This window comes from Sminthopsis crassicaudata, chromosome 3, assembly GCF_048593235.1.
Source record: "Sminthopsis crassicaudata isolate SCR6 chromosome 3, ASM4859323v1, whole genome shotgun sequence".
Lineage (NCBI taxonomy): Eukaryota > Metazoa > Chordata > Mammalia > Dasyuromorphia > Dasyuridae > Sminthopsis > Sminthopsis crassicaudata.
In genome coordinates this window covers 567,615,086-567,630,252 of record NC_133619.1, presented here as the reverse complement: position 1 = coordinate 567,630,252, position 15,167 = coordinate 567,615,086, and the positions used below count along the sequence as shown (strand labels likewise).

The window sequence follows — 15,167 nt, the reverse complement described above, 5'->3', positions numbered from 1 at the left end:
CTCAGCATCACTTGATGTAAGTCTCTCCAAGCCTCTCTGTATTCCTCTTGTTGGTCATTTCTTACAGAACAATAATATTCCATAACATTCATATACCATAGTTTACCCAACCATTCTCCAATTGATGGACATCCATTCATTTTCCAGTTTCTAGCCACTATGAAAAGGGCTGCCACAAACATTTTGGTACATACAGGGCCGTTTCCCTTTTTTAATATTTCCTTGGAATATAAGCCCAGTAGTAGCACTGCTGGGTCAAAAGGTATGCACATTTTGATAACTTTTGGGGCATAATTCCAGATTGCTCTCCAGAATGGTTGGATTCTTTCACAACTCCATCAACAATGCATCAGTGTCCCAGTTTTCCCACAGCCCCTCCAACATTCATCGTTATTTGTTCCTGTCATCTTAGCCAATCTGACAGGTGTGTAATGATATCTCAGAGTTGTCTTAATTTGCATTTCTCTGATCAATAGTGATTTGGAACATTCTTTCATATGAGTGGAAATACTTTTAATTTCATCATCTGAAAATTGTCTGTTCATATCCTTTGACCATTTATCAATTGGAGAATGGCTTGATTTCTTATAAATTAAAGTTAATTCTCTGTATATTTTGGAGATGAGGCCTCCCCACTCTGGTCTGAGCTGTGTGAGCTGTCTGTCTGGATCTGGCTGCCTGCCCTCAATCTGTGCCCAGTCTGTTTGACCCTCCCCCAAGCAAACACAGACCTTCTCTGGTGAATTTCAAGGATGTCTTCTGTTGGTGATTATTTGTGGGTTTCTTTTCTGGTCAAGCATTAACTCCGAGGCTTGTCATGAAGTAAGTCCTGAGAGAAAACACAGAGCTCAAACAGCTGACTGCCTCCACACCATCTTGGATGGAAGTTGAAATTCTAAAATTAAAAGGAGAAATTATTAAAATTGAAAGTAAAAAAAAAACCTATTGAATTAATAAATAAAACTAAGAGTTTGTGGTTTTATGAAAAAACCCCAACAAAATAGATAAACCTTTGGTAAATTTGATTAGAAAGAGGAAAGAGGAAAATCAAATTGTTAGTTTTAAAAAGGAAGAACTTTCCACCAATGAAGAGGAAATTAGAGCAATAATTAGAAGTTACTTTGTCCAACTTTATGCCAATAAATTTGATAACATAAGTGAAATGGATAACTACCTTCAAACATATAGGCTGCCCAGATTAACAGAGGAGGAAGTAAATTGCTTAAATATTCCTATTTTAGTAAAAGAAATAAAATAAGCTTTTAATCAACTCCTAAGAAGAAATCCCCATGACCAGATGGATTTACATGTAAATTCTACCAAACATTTAAAGAACAATTAGCTCCAATGCTATATAAACTGTTTGAAAAAATAGGAATTGAAGGAGTCAAATCAAATTCTTTTTATTACACAGACATGATACTGATACATAAACCAGGTAGGCTGAAAACAGAGAAAGAAAATTATAGACCAATCTCCCTAATGAAAAAAATTGCAAAAATCTTAAATAAAATATTAGCAAAAATATTACTGAAACTCATACCCAGGATAATACACCACAACCAAGTAGGATTTATACCAGGAATAACCCTGACAAAAACCATATGATCATCTCAATTGATACAGAAAAAGCATTTGATAAAATCCAACATCCATTCCTATTAAAAACACCTGAGAGTATAGGAATAAATGGATTTTTCCTTAAAATAGTCAGTAGCATCTATTTAAAACCATCAGTAAGCATCATATGTAATGGGGATAAACTGGAACTATTCCCAGTAAGATTAGGAGTGAAACAAGGTTCTCCACTATCACCATTAATATTCAATATTGTATTAGAAATGCTAGCTTTGGCAATAAGAGTTGAGAAAGAGATTAAAGGAATTAGAGAAGATAATGAGGAAACCAAATTATCACTCTTTGCTAATGATATGATGGTATACTTAGAGAACCCCAGAGATTCTACTTACAAGCTATTAGAAATAATCCACAACTTTAGCAAAGTTGCAGGATCCAAAATAATCCCACATAAATCATCAGCATTCTTATATATCACTAAGAAAATCCAACAGTTAGAGATAAAAAGAGAAATTCCATTTAAAGTAATTGCTGATAGTATAAAACATTTGGGAATCTATCTGCCAAGGGAAAGTCAGGAATTATATGAGCAAAACTACAAAACACTTTCCACACAAATAAAGTCAGATCTAAACAATTGAAAAAATATTAAGTGCTCTTGGATAGATTGAATGAATATAATAAAGATGACAATACTATCTAAACTAATCTATTTATTTAGTACTATACCAATCAGACTCCCCAAAAAATATTTTAATGATCTAGAAAAAATAACAACAAAATTTATCTGGAAGAACAAAAGGTCAAGATTTTCAAGGGAACTAATAAAAACAATCAAATGAAGATGGCCTAGCTGTACCAGATCTAAAACTATATTATGAAGCAGCATTCAACAAAACCATTTGGTATTGGCTAAGAAATAGACTAGTTGATTGGTGGAAAAGTTAGGTTCACAGGACAAAATAGTCAATAACTTTAACAACCTAATGTTTGACAAACCCAAAGACCCCAGCTTTTGGAATAAGAATGCACTGTTTGACAAAAAACTGCTGGGAAATTTGGAAATGAGTATGGCAGAAGCTAGGCATTGACCCACACTTAACACCATACACCAAGATAAGGTCAAAATGGGTTCATGATCTAGGCATAAAGAATGAGATTATAAATAAATTAGAAGAACATAGGATAGTTTACCTCTCAGACCTGTGGAGGAGGAAGGAATTTGTGACCAAAGGAGAACTAGAGATCATTATTGATCACAAAATAGAAAATTTTGATTGTATTAAATTAAAAAGCTTTTGTATAAACAAAACTAATGCAGACAAGATTAGAAGGGAAGCAATAAACTGGGATTTTTACAGTTAAAGGTTCTGATAAGGGCCTCATTTCCAAAGTATAAGAAGAATTGACTCATATTTATAAGAAATCAAGCCATTCTCCAATTGATAAATGGTCAAAGGATATGAATAGACAATTTTCAGATGAAGAAATTGAAACTATTTCTAGCCATATGAAAAGATGCTCCAAATCATTATTAATCAGAGAAATACAAATCAAGACAACTCTGAGATACTACTATACACCTCTCAGAGTGGCTGGGATGACAGGAAAAGATAATGCAGAACACTGGAGGGGATGTGGGAAAACTGCTACACTGATACATTGATGGTGGAATTGTGAATACATACAGACCTTCTGGAGAATGATTTGGAGTTATACTCAAAAAGTTAAGAAACTGTGCATACCCTTTCATCCAGCAGTGTTACTACTGGGCTTATCTCTTTAAGAAGTGAAAGGGACCTGTATGTGCAAGAATGTTTATGGCAGCCCTCTTTGCAGTGGCCAGAAACTGGAAACTGAATGGATATTGAAGAATGACTGAGCAATGTGGTATGTGAATATTATGGAATATTATTACTCTGTAAGAAATGACCAGAAGGATCATTTCAGAAAGGCTTGGAGAGACTTACATGAACTGATGCTGACTAAAATGAGCAGGACCAGGAAATCATTATATACTTCAACAACAATACTATATGATGATCAATTTTGATGGATGTGACCCTCTTCAACAATGAGATGAACCAAATCCATTCTAATGGAGCAGTAATGAATTGAACCAGCTACACTCAGTGAAAGAACTCTGGGCAATGACTATGAACAATTATATAGAATTACCAATCCCTCTATTTTTGTCCACCTGCATTTCTGATTTCCTCGTAGTCTAATTGTACACTGTTTCAAAGTCATATTCTTTTGTACAGCAAATAACTATATAACTGTATAACTAGGATCCTTCTTAGAAAATAGCTGCTACCTTACCTGAAGCTGGGAAACAATTTCTTCTTCTCTAAGAAATAATGTAATGGGACTGGAGCCATATTTAGGGAATAAAAGATTATCTCATGGTACCATGGTATTATTTTATGAACAAATTTCAGATGCTATTAAATCTAACCAAAAAACAATGCCAAGAGTAATAGGACATGAGTAGCAAGGCAATGTGGAGTCAGTTAGTTATACAACAAATGATGAAAGAGAAAAAACAGAAACAGTTCTTTTCCAGAAGATTCCCTATGTTACAATTTTACTGTTTATAACTGACAAGTGACCATAAATTTAGAATCTATTCTCATGACTATGCAGTAGTTCTCAAATCTTTTCATTTTAGGACCTTTTTTGCAGTCTCAAAAATCACTGAAGGTCCCAAAGAGATTTTTGTTTTTGCTTTTGTCAGTGATATCCACGAGTCAGCTGGCAAATTTAACAATAGGCTCCCTAAAAAAAAAGAAAAGCTACACATGACATAACCTTTTACAGAGTCTGCATTATTAATATCTTCATCATTTTCTGAAGTCCAGACAATAAACAAAGCAGTAAGTCAAGCCTTGATTTGGAGTGTTTGCTGATTTCTGAACTGTCAGTGCAAAAATTGAATATTTATCAATTAACTCTTGGAAATTGATTTGACTTGTCTCTAGTATACCTTGGCTATATTTGTCGACATTTAGTTTATAAGAAATTAAAAGAGATAATTTTATTCATTTAAAAATAAAAACAAAAAACCCTAACATTTTCCTAAACAATACTTTTTATTATAACCATTCCTAAAATAAAAAATTTGATCAGAAGATTGTTATTGTTTTACAAGTTCTTGCAAAATTTTAATGTCTGATTTATTAGAAGGCAACTGGATTCTTATATTTGCTTATGGATTGTTGAGATATATTGGTTTGAACAGCATGAAAAAAATCTGACCTCAGATAGTTGAAAAAGGAAAGAATATCATAAGAATTAAATAATGTTTTAGTTTCATAAAAATAGACTCTATCTTGGGGATCTGTAGGTGTCTATAGATCATACTTTGAGAATCACTGGTCTGACGTATTCTTTTGAGGGTGTATTATTTTGTATGAATCTTCATTGAGTTTTATGTTTCCCCCCATAGTTATCTTGTAATTTGGAGGAGGTTTTGTCTGAGTTATTCATTGTCATCAGTGAATTTTATTACTTTTCATTCCCATAAATCAATTATATTGAAGAGGTCTAGTCCAAGACTCTCCCTTAGGGAATCATATTAAATTTTTTGTTTGTTACTTTTCACTAGAATTAGTTCCTAGTCTTACTGTTTTGCCCTTAAGTAATCTATTTTTAATCCACAATACCTTATTCCTGAAACTGCTAGATATACACATAAAACATCTTTTCCCTAAAACTTTTCAAAATGTGATTGTTATAGCTTTCTTCTGTTAGTTATAAACTTGAGAGTACAAGCAAGACTACCAACAGCAGGAAATAACAGTAATTTTAATTGGCAAATTATAAGGACTTAATAAATGCTTATTGACTGGTTGATTTACAGAATGCATAGAGCCAGATTATCAAGGGGAAAAATTGAATTATTCCTATTCTATCCTAAAGGGAATAGGCAGCCACTGAAGACTTTTGAACAAGAGCCATGAATATGGTAAGAGCCTTGCTTATAGTTTATTATTTTGGTATCTGTATGAAGGATGGGTCAGAGGAAAAAGGAGCCAGAAGAACAATTAGGAATTTGTTACAATGGTCCAGATAAGAGATGATGAGGGTCTGAAATAGAGCATTGGCTTTGTAAGGAAGACAAGCAGACAGATTAGACAAGTATTATGGAGATAAAAATTGACAAGGCTTGAAAATTAATTGGACATGATGAGGAGAGGAGAGAGGAAATAATAAAGGAGAATCCTGAAGGAATGAATTAGAGAAACTATGAAGATGTGTCTCCTTCCACAGAAGACAGATAGTTCCTTAAGAAAAGGAAAAAAAAAAAGATTAGGAACAATATGTAAATGAAATCAATTTGGAATATGTTGAGCTTATATTGACAGTTATTGGACTATTGGACAGTTAGGTGATTATATTCATCAGTCAAATGATGATGTAGAACAAGAGTTAAAGAGAAAGATTTAAGGGTCTTCTGTATGGTGATGATTATTAACCCCCCCCAAAAAAACTGATGAAATCATCAAGAAGAAAGAAGGGGAAAAAGAGAAGAGAGGAGATCTAACAAAGCCTTAGGACACATCCAACATTTAGGGGACAAGAAATGGATAATGATCCAGTAAAGAAAATTGAGAAGGACTGAGATACCTCCTTGTCTTAGAGACAGAATTCTCTCTTCCAGATGGCTCAAGACTCCATTTACCACTTCTGTCTGTACAATTTTGAGCTGTTCATTTAGTTTCTTGACCCCATCTTCCTCTTATAAAATGTGTGTAATAATACTTTTACTAAGGAATAATAATACTTTATGGGGGGTGTTATGAGGATTGAATGAGATCATTATGTGAAAGCACTTTTTAACCTTGTGTTTAAAAAAAATGTGTAAGGTATTACTATTGATGAGTATGCGATAAAAGTTTTCTAAATTTATAAGAATCAATTAAACCATGTAATATAGTAACTAACAACCTCAATTTGATTTTATTTTTAATAAATTGGTCCTCAAGAGACTGCTTCCATAGGGCAGGGCAAGGGATGAAGTTGTGGGACTGGAAGGAAATACAGGACCACTGGGAGAGGAGTTGGGCTGTGAGCCAGAGAGGGTCCTAAAAAGGGGACTGAAGGGTCAGAGAGAGGCCACTGGAGGACTAGGGGTGGGAGGGAAGAGGGAGATAGATATATGAACAAGAATTAGAAGCACTAAGAAATCTTGTATAAATACAGCCCATTCTGAGTTCTAGAAGTACTTATTTAAAAAAAAAAAAAGTGTTTTCAGGGTTTTCAGAGAGGATTAATACCTCTGGTGTGCGGGTTTTCTGAGTCCTTTTTAGGGCTGCTTGTCCATCTTGGTGTCCATCTAGCATTCAGCTCTCACTTGGAGCTCTAAGAAGTGGTAGCATGCACCCTGGCCATGTCTCAGTAAAACCATCATTGGTAGATAGGCTAAACTGAGGTGACTGTAACTGATATGCGTCAAACCCATTGGTGAATTCAAAACCCAACATGTGAAAACTTCACCTAGAGGGATGAGAACAATTTGTTCCAATGATGACAGAATGGCCAAAACAGGCATTGTGGAACACAGAGCTTGGCCAGATTCTGAAAATATCAAATCATCCACTGAATCCTGGGCTACTGCCACTTGGTTGTCTTACTCCTGGACCTTGATAACTCTGGAAGAGAGAGTGAAGCTTATGGCTTTGTGCAACTCTGCTTCACTTAAATTCAATTCTCACAGAAGTCAATACATCACCTTATGCTGTCACTGAGCCTTCTTGAAAACAAAGAACAATCAAGAAAAACTTGTAAAGAAGGGGTGACCATGCTGTTTTACTGAGGGGATTCTCATTTAGCCACAGCTAGGAATATTGGATTCTGAAGTCTATTCTAACTATTCCAAATCCATTTCTCATCTGCAAAATGAGGAGACTGAAACAGATTACCTCTAAAGCCATGGCTACAGGAGATTTCATTTGGTATAGGGATCTTCTAGATAAAAACTCCCTCTAAACCAATGTCATTCAACACTTTTTCTAAACATATAGTCATAAAGAATGGGGCCCACTGAATGAAAGTTTAAATAATTATACAAACTCACACAACCAGTATGTATCAGAAGTAAGGTAAATTATATATCTTCCTGGCATCAAGACTTACTCAAAATTATGGCTTTATTTTTTCCTAAAAAAATGTATTATATATAAAAACTACATAAATTGAATAGTTCTAGCACCTATAATCTTATGAAATATTCCAAGTATTAACATGTCATTGGAAACTTTCATTGTGGCATACTGGGTCTGTATATCAAAGAAATCATTGAAGTTGGGAAAAGACCCACATGTGCAAAAATGTTTGTAGCAGCTCTTTTTGTGGTGATAAAGAATTGGAAAATTAGTAGATGCCCCTCAGTTGGGGAATGATTGATTAAGTTATGGCATTTGAAAATAATGGAATATTATTGTTTTTTTTAAAATGGTGAACAGGCAGATTTTAGAAAGATCTGAAAAGATTTATATGAACTGAAGCTTAATGAAGGAAGCAGAACCAAGAAAACATTATACACAGCAACAGCAGGATTGTGTGATGATCATCTATGATAAACTTTGTTCTCAGAAGTTCAGTGATCCAAGACAATAACTTTGGCCAGAAAATCCATTTGTATCCAGAGGGGGAATTATGAAGACTGTAAATCAAAACATTATTTTCATCTTTTTTTTCTTTTATTTTTTTCTCTCCCTACATGATTCTTGTGGAAATATGTAAAAAATAAATGAGCACATATACTAAAAAGGTTGATATACATATAAGTGGAGAAGATAAAAATAATAAATATTTTTTAAAATAAAATAAAATTTTATTGTGGCAGATTAGAGATTCTGGGTTCTTGAAAGTTGAATCAGCAAGATGTCAGCTCTCACAAAGTCTCCTAAGATAGGGAGGCTTTGACTAAAAGCCTGATTATGGAATGTGTCTGTTTAGCTGTCTTAGTTCAGAAATGCCCCTTCTAAGAAGCTTAGCCACCTATTGGTCATTTTGGGGATGTTTAGAAGACAGAATCGCCTAACTTTTCTGATCCTCTGCTTTCTCATCTGTAAAACAGAGATAATAATGCCTGCACCATCTACCTTTCAGTTATTTTTTGCAAAATGTTTTGCTAATCTTAAAGAATTGTGAAAGTGTCAACTATAACTAAGATATAGAGGGAATGCTTCTACATCAGTAGAAGGAATAGAATAGCCACATGGAGAAAATCATGAATACATTGAAGTATTAAGATAATCACACAGTATATGAGAGTCAAAAATTGTCAGCAAAAGAACTGACATCATAAGCATATGCAATCCATTTATTCTAGTCATATAGTGTAAGCAACGTTGATATTGCTCATTGTCACCCCAAAACATTGTACACTGATTGTACTTACTCAAGCAAAGAGCTGAAAACAATGTACCACCTGTGCCATAGTCCAATGATTTCCCACACATAAAAATAACCCAAGAGTTTAAAAGCTTCCTTTCTGCTACTGGTATTCAGACTATTACTCTAAAAACTTTTTTAATTGTTGCCCTCTCCCCCAAATATCTGTCTCTGTTCAAAATGTGTGTACTGAGGTGCTGTCCATCTGACTACATTTCATAGTTTCCTTAAACAACTCTCAGTGTTCATCCCCTGGTTTTTCTCATATGAATAGTTACTTTGAGTTCTTAAATTAATTTCCATATATATCTGTGAATCATACTTTAGAATCATTGGATGATTAGTTTGGAGATGGAATGGTATTTTTAAATGTCCTTATCAAGCTCTGTCATTTCTACAAATGAGAAAATTATCTTAGAGAGATTAAGTGATTTGCCTAAGATCAGGGATAATAGGTACAGAACCAAAGTTTGAACTCAGCTTTAGTATTAAAAAATTTAAGTGTTTGTGGTACTAGGGGCCAGGAGCTGGTTGACAGATTCACCTGTTCAACTTTTATCTTTTGGGATATTCTTCTATATATTCACCAAGTAGGCTTCTGATCTGTGCTTTAGTAGCTCTAGAAATGGGACAATGTGATACAATGCAGAGTTCTAGATTTGGAATTCAGAGGTTCTAATAATCAAATTTTGGCTCTACACTTGCTATGTGTGTGGCCTTGGACATAGGACATAGAACTTCTCTGGGCCTAAGTATCTTCCAATCAAAAAAAGTGGGGATTAGACTAAATAAATTCCAATTCTAAATCTATGATTCCATGAATTGTTTCCAAGAATATAGAGAAAAAATAACAATGTTAAAGTCTTTCTGGACTAATAGCCATCAATCCATCCCTGATGTTGATTTTTTAAACACTTTATCTAAAGATACAAAAGATTTTAGAAATCATTTAGTCCAACAGATATTGATAAAGAAACTGAGACACAGAGTCACTAGCCTGTGATTATACAGTTGGTGAATAGTAGAGATGAGAATAGAAATATGTTCTATAACTTCAAAACTAATGCTAGTTTGTAGAATTCAAATGGCCTCAGTTATTTTTATTAACCAATTTTTCTGTTCTCACAATAAAAGCAAAACAGCTGGAGATCTTCAGCCAGATGTGGAGATGGCAATTTGGTAGAGAGGGGAATTCAAGCTTTTAGTAGAGAATTAGGCAAGGTGACCTTAGGGATTCCTTCAGTTCTGAAGGAAGATATTGGGCCTGAAGATAATGACCCAAAGATATTGAAAATGTTTGTATTCTTGCTAATGGCCAGTGGGTATGTGTCCAAAGAAGATCTATGGCTTTAGAAATGTTAACATCGTTAAATAGAAATGTTCCCTCCAGGGTGAGTTTCTGCTTTCGAAGCTCTAGGGGTTGAATATATGAGTCACCCTGTAGGATACCATTCCAACTGGTAGGAAACGGCTTTTCCTTCAAATAAATTTCACTTTCAGAGAAGGCTTTAAAGCACATTACCGATAGGGCCATGAAATGTTTGGCTCCATGTAAATCCTTCTACAGCCAAAGGAAGCATCCTGATGGACCAAAAAACTTTCCTCAAGTCCAGGAAATTCTTAGCCATAGTGGCTGAGGAGTGATCTGGTGGAAAGACTTCTTCATTCCCTTTTTCACAAGGTCCTTTTAAGAGAACATGTAATAATGGGAATTAATCAGCTAGAACCAAACTGTGAACTGAGTTCCTCAGCATAGCAGGGAGTCTATTCGCCTTTCCCATATGTCACTACAGCCGCTCATCCTTCACAGCTTTCCCTAATGGGTTTTCCTTAAGTCTTTTTTTGCCTCCTTGTTTCATGGAATAAAGAAATAATACCTATTGGCCTCAGTGCTACCAGATGTTTTAAAGGGAAATACTGTTTAGCTGGTATCCAAAATGTCTCTCTTTCCTTCTCTCTCCCTGTCTCTCCCATTCCTAATGGTAGCTATAGACTTTTGAAAAAGAAATCATAAAGGATGAGATATACTCAAATGCTTTGTTTTAGAGAGGAAAAAAATGTGATCCACAACTGGGAAAGGAACAATCAATCTCCATTGCATAGAGCAATAGAAAGAGACTGAGGCCTAGTATAAAATGTGGAAAGGTGAAACTAGTATCCAATATGTACATAGTTGCTTAAATATTTGAAAAATATTTGGGCTTCAAAACAATCATAGGACATATTATTATCCTCTTTTTACAGATAAGGAAACTGGGGCTTAGTGACTTGTCCTTGTTCACATAGTGAGGAAGTGTTAGAATCAGCATTTAAACCCAAATATTTCCTAATTCTAAGACTTACTCTTGCTACTACACGACGCTCACAAGTGCTAGTGCATAGAAGTTTAGAAGTCAAATTCTTCTGAACTGCTCTTTTGAAGAGATCATAGGTAAGTGATAAAAGAAACAAGAAATTAAAGATATTGAGCTAAAATTTCTTTTTCTGAGACTTTTTAAAAAATTGTTCACCCGGTGGGTATTCCTCCCAGGCCCTCAAGCCCATGAACCAAAACTGGAAAAAAAATTGTCCTTATTGTTCAGCTTAATATTTATTTAATCCCATTCTTTCATTCCACGTGGACTTCATTCTTATGATAAGATTAGTTTTCTTGGGAATTCAAGTCCCTTCTAGTTCATTCTTAAAAAGCAAGTAGATTTTCTCTTTTCATTTTTTTGGTTGGACATATGTGGCAAGGTTTATTGATTCACCAATGGTTCATACATTAGTCCATGAATTACGAGAAATATATGATATTTTGGGGGCAGTTGCATAGTGGATAGAGTGTCAAGCTTATAATCAGGAAGTCCAAATCTGGCTTCAGACACTTACTTGCTACATAACCCTGGGCAAGTCACTTAATTCTATTTGCCTCAATTTCTTCATCTGTGAAATGAGATGAAGGCGGAAAATAACAAGCCATTTTTATATCTTTGCCAAGAAAACCCCGAATGTGGTTCATGAAGAGTTGAGCAAGACTGAACAAGAAAAATGTAGTATTGTGGTTAGCACTGCCACTGTGGACATGGCTCCAATATTATGAACCTTACTCATATATGACATGTAAAATTTATCTATAGTGATTTCTTGAGACTTTTTCCCAAAGAGTGGACAGAAGATGAAATGGGAAAAATGAGATTAAAGAATCATGTAAGTCCTTTATATCTAAGGCTGGTAAGATCAAAACAGAATTAATTGTAGGTTCATATCATATGGAATTCACAAAGAACTTAACATAAAAGAAAGAGCAGGAACTAGAAAAGAGAATTTGGGGATTCAAAAAAAACTATTACAAAAAAAAAAACCCAACAACAACAACAACAAAAAAATAATAATCCTTGTAAAGTTGCCTATTCTTTGGAAGTTGCCTATTCACCTTTGTTGTTGTTTGCTTGTTTTGTTTTTTTTTCCTTTCTTTTTTTTAAATTTTTCCTTTTTTAATCTAATTTTTCTTGTATAGCATGACGAATAACAAAATAAATTTAGAAGAACTGCATATGTTTTATCTATATTGGATTGTTTACTGTCTTGGGGGAAAGGGATAAAGAAGGAGAAAAATTTGGAACACAAGGTTTTGCAAAGGCTAATGTTGAAAATTGTATTTATATGTGTTTGGAAAAATAAAATACTATTAAAATTTTTAAAGGAGGATTTCTTCTTTAATTGAAAGTTTGCATACCTTTCAGTAATCTGAGTTTTAGTATCATGATGCTTTCCATGCTGTATCTAGCTTTCTATTAGAAATTAAGCCAATTGAGTCCAAGGATATTTCTATGCTTTATTTTTGTAGCCACAGGGCCTAGTAATTCAATTATACAAATATATGTTAGCTTAAATCAACTTTCAGATGGCATAGTGATAAAAACACTAGCTCTAGAACAAAGTTCTGGAATTCACATCATATTTCTGACAAAATTTGGATGATCTTTAACAAGTTATTTAACCATCTCTCAGCTTCAATTTACCCCTCTGAAAAGTAAAAGGATTAAGCAAGGTGGCTTGTGAAGTCCCTTCCAATTCTAAACCTATAATTTTTTCTAGTGACTAACATGCCCATCAAGTAAGCTATTCCTAAATGGATGTTTAACACAGCAGGAGATATCATTAAGTCTTGCCTTTCTCTCCTTTCAGAAAATTTAGAGCATCTGAAGTTCTAAAAGTGACTCTCTGTTGAATTACTCCCTCCATAGACTTCTTTCCTGGATATGAGGAGGCCATTGGCTATTAAATCAGTAGGAATTGAAGTAACATCAGGATCTTGGTCACTGATTGCCTCAGAAGAACATGGGTCAGGGCAAGGTATTAACTGAAGGAAGTAGCCATTGTGTTACCACTGTTGATGTCATTGATTAGACATTTCTGAGGAAACCAAATTATTGCTGATCTGATCTAAGTCCTTGTTGTAGAGCCTTTTGTTAAGGTTCATATGTGAGGACACAGAAAACTCATATATGGTACCATTTATTTAGTGCTCTGATCCCAAGACAGCTGACTATGGGGTACCACCACTCAGTTATCTTTGCTGGGCATGGGAATAAATAGGCATATAGAACTGATTTTTCATGGTTTTCTTTACTATTTTCATAGCACATGCTTCCATTTAGCTAAAAAAAAATGTTGTGATTTTTTAATTAAATTTCCCTTGAAATACACATGGGTTTAAATTAAGGGGGGGAAGTACTGAGAGAAAGTGTAAAGGTTTAGCAAGAAAGACTTGAAAATAAATCTCTACAGGTCTTGAGATTTGGGTTAATGCCTGCTAATGCAACTAAGTTTTCTCTTCCCTAGGTCAGCCTCAGTTTGGATCAAGTTTAGGCCAAAGGTTTGGATGAGATCTAATTTTATCTGAATTGCATGGAAATTCCATAGATTCTTACAGTTGTAAGGAATTTTAGATTATTTCCATCTATTACTACTTGGTACAAAGTCTGTTCTCTGAGGCCATGCAATAAGAAATCTAATCTTGCTTCCACATGATCATCCTTCCAGTAGCTGAAGACCACAATTATGTTACCATCCACCTTTTCCAATGTTCTCTTCTTCAAACTAAACAACTTTCCTTCTATTAATTAGTTTTATTGTGGCATAGTTTTTTGTTTTTTGTTTTTGTTTTTTTTTGTTTGTTTTTTAATCATCTTATCAACATAGTCATCTTCCTGTACTTGTGCTGCTCTCTTCTGGTGGTTCCCAAAACAGTCCAATATTTCAGGTATGGTGTGAACAGAATGGAATCCAGATATTATCACCTCTAGGACTATAATCAAGTATCCTTGTATCTGGCCTAAATTCTACTTCTAGGCATAGGTCGGGTTAGTAGAGCACCTTGTGTGCAGGAAGGAATCAGAAACTGATTTAGGTCAATACAAACCCAAGTCACTATTCATCTTGGGTATCCTTTGGAATGGCATAATAACGTCCTCATGTTAAAAGCAGCATAACATTATGTGGTAGAGAAAAAAATCATAGCCTTCCCTAGTCCGGTGCAGTTTTGCTAGGAGAGGAGGAAGTCCATGTGTCCACAGCATGTCCCTGAACCCTTGACCTGCCACCCCTTTGAAAAAAAGAGAGACATGGCAATGGGAGAAGATGGGTCTCTGAAGAGAAGCATACCACAGCAATGGAACCTTGGAGTTGAAAGGTAACAACCAAGGGGAGCAAGAGTTATCACAATATATGGTGCCATATAACATACAAGATACAGGAGAAGTCAAGTCAAGATAGTATGCATTGATCTATCAAGATAGTATGCATTGATCTAGCTCTTACTATATGCCAGGAACTTTGCTAAGTAATGAGGATACAAATGCTTGAAGAAAAATAGTTTCTGCCATCATGGAGTTTACATTGTAATGGAGAAAGATAATATATAAAATATAAACTGGGAGAAGGGTAGTAGTAGGGGATAAGTAGTGCAAAGACCATGGTACAAAAGTTCAGAGATTCAGATATAGAATCCAAAGAAAAATAACAAGGTTCAATTCCCATTGTAGAGAAAAAGCACTCCCTTCAGCTCCCTGTTGGTGCTCTGGTGAAACACTCTACCACCTTATCATCGTTATGATCATCTGACTCATAAATTTGCATAGAGTTATATAGTTAACATGATGATTGTCTCATTAAAAACTCTCCAAATTAAGTAGATGAGAATA

General features: G+C 34.6%; 1 long non-coding RNA gene across 1 annotated transcript in view; it reads right to left on the bottom strand.

Annotated features, from left to right (window-relative positions):
* Positions 1-15,167, bottom strand: part of LOC141559823 (uncharacterized) — a 150,305-nt gene that overhangs the window by 38,352 nt on the left and 96,786 nt on the right. Inside the window, exon 3 of the long non-coding RNA XR_012487575.1 lies at positions 732-895. This is a non-coding gene — a long non-coding RNA (uncharacterized LOC141559823). The remainder of the gene's footprint in view (positions 1-731; positions 896-15,167) is intronic.